General features: G+C 41.5%; 1 long non-coding RNA gene across 1 annotated transcript; it reads left to right on the top strand.

Moving 5' to 3' along the window:
• The first annotated feature begins 724 nt into the window (after positions 1-724).
• On the top strand, positions 725-2,069 carry LOC130160842 (uncharacterized). The gene is made up of 3 exons (XR_008826056.1): positions 725-782; positions 993-1,064; positions 1,605-2,069. It is a non-coding gene; the product is annotated as an uncharacterized LOC130160842 (long non-coding RNA).

The following is a 2,069-nucleotide window of genomic DNA, read 5'->3' as shown; positions in this document are numbered from 1 at the left end:
AATGTCTTATGATATAAGTTCAAATCTTGATTGGTTCACATTTCTATACATTTTTTAAATCCCTATGCAACGTTTTAGGTCTTTCTGTTCGTGCCTGATAGAGCCAGTAGCCAAGTCTCCTGAACTACGGGAGCTGGTAGAGGTCAATCTGGAGTTCCAGGTACAGTTGATACCTCTCACTTTATTAAAGGTGCATTTTGTCCATAATAGGGAACAACATTATTGATGATTACATGTATTGATGTACATATATTGATTACGTGTTCACAATTATCTGTATGTAATTGGTTTGCTCTTATTAATACACTAAGAGTCAGAAAAACTGGCAGATGATGTGATTTTAATTTTGCGTCCATCTCTAGAAAAGACTTGAGCAGCTGCTGCACAGCGATCGCTTCTTCAAGGACGACTTTGCTGTTGTTCTCCAGCCCTTTCTCAAACACGCTGACCCTCCCCGCCTCCCGGTAATCTGTCTCACTCCAGAAGCCACAACAATATCAACATGGTAGAAGTGTCTGCCTTCAGGAGATCAGTCGGTGTGAAACGTTACACAGAGATGACTGAATCTTTTACGATCCTGAGAGCGACGGGCTGTGTAGCTTTTAGCCTTGATAACGCCATAGGTCACCAACAACGCACTCTGTCAGTGAATCTACACCAGTCTATGTTTTTCTCTCCCTGAGCAGAACGGGAAGATCGATATGACCTTCTTCACTCACGACTGCTTCCACTTCACCATAAAGGGTCACGAGGAGCTGGCCAAGGGACTGTGGAACAACATGGTGAACACTGCTTGTATTTAACTGAATGGAAAGAGGTTAAAGGTCAACAATGAGCCCGGTGCAACTCAGAGAGATGTATTGTGTGAATAAATGCCATATAAGGATGACATATAATGAATAATAGAACATATATGTAGATCACAGGTATTAGAGAAATGAATCAGCGTAGTTCAATGTGTTTCTCCTCTTCTCTCTGTTTCCTGCTCACAGTTTCAGCCCGAGGGAGGAAAGATGATTGTGAGCAGCTTCTCTGACCCCATCAGTCTCATCTGTCCACCGATGGTAAGACCTGTGTCCTCAACCCGAAGCCAAACAAAAACCAAGCGATCTTCAGTCTTGATAGTGTTGTTTTATATTGAGGAAAACTAGATTAGAGCTGCGTTTTCTAAAGGATTGTTGTCGGTTTGTTGCCATTTTTGTTTGGTGGAAGTTGTATTATTGTCCCACGATAATGCAGTTGTTAGCAGGGACTATTTTGAAATCTTTCTCTGTTCAAGTCAGGTTTTTAACAGCAGACCTCTTAATACTGTTTACGCTCAATTACACTGTTTAATTTTCACTGTGTATGTGCATGTTTGTTCATCGTCTGTCACCTTGTAAATGCGAGGTGTCTGTGTCAGTTTTCAGAGCATCTTAGAAACACCCACAACTACTTTTCAGAATCTGTTTTCATCTGCTAAATGAAATATTTGTTGCAAGCTGATTTTCAAACGTTTGTAAAAATGATCTAGATGATTGTAAATTTATGTTTAATCCATGTCACGCTTTTGAAAATTGTCTCTGTAATTATAACATCCCTTCTTCTCTGTGTCCCTTCTGTAGGAACACCCATATATCTTCACCCGACCAATTGCATCCAGGTCAGGCCAGCCTCCGCTTCAGTCTCCATCACAGGCGGCCATCTTGCTGCTGTCGCTACTCGTGGGTTTGGGACGTCTTGGACTTCTGTAGCTTTCACTTTACCGAGCTATTTTTTTTAAAACCATGTCTCTGCTTCACTGGTTACTGTTGAGGCGATCACCTGCAAAGGAGAGTCTGTGAGCCACTCTTTGAAACTTTGCGCGTCTGTGGCCCCAAATACCAGCATGGAGAAATTACTGCAGTTTTAAGATCTGAAGACCCCATAGATAATGTGACAGTGAATCCTGCAACTGAAATATTGAATCTTTAGAGGCAGATGGAGGTGGAGGTGGTGAAGAGTTTTAGTCCCTTGTTGGTGAGCAGATTGCTGCTCTTAGCAGAGAGTTTTCTATTTTGCTTTTAAATTTTTAATCCATCATGATGATT

This window comes from Seriola aureovittata, chromosome 19 (genome assembly GCF_021018895.1).
Source record: "Seriola aureovittata isolate HTS-2021-v1 ecotype China chromosome 19, ASM2101889v1, whole genome shotgun sequence".
In the NCBI taxonomy this organism is placed as follows: Eukaryota; Metazoa; Chordata; class Actinopteri; order Carangiformes; family Carangidae; genus Seriola; species Seriola aureovittata.
The sequence above is the reverse complement of the archived record's forward strand: the minus strand, read 5'-3'. Positions and strand labels throughout refer to the sequence as shown.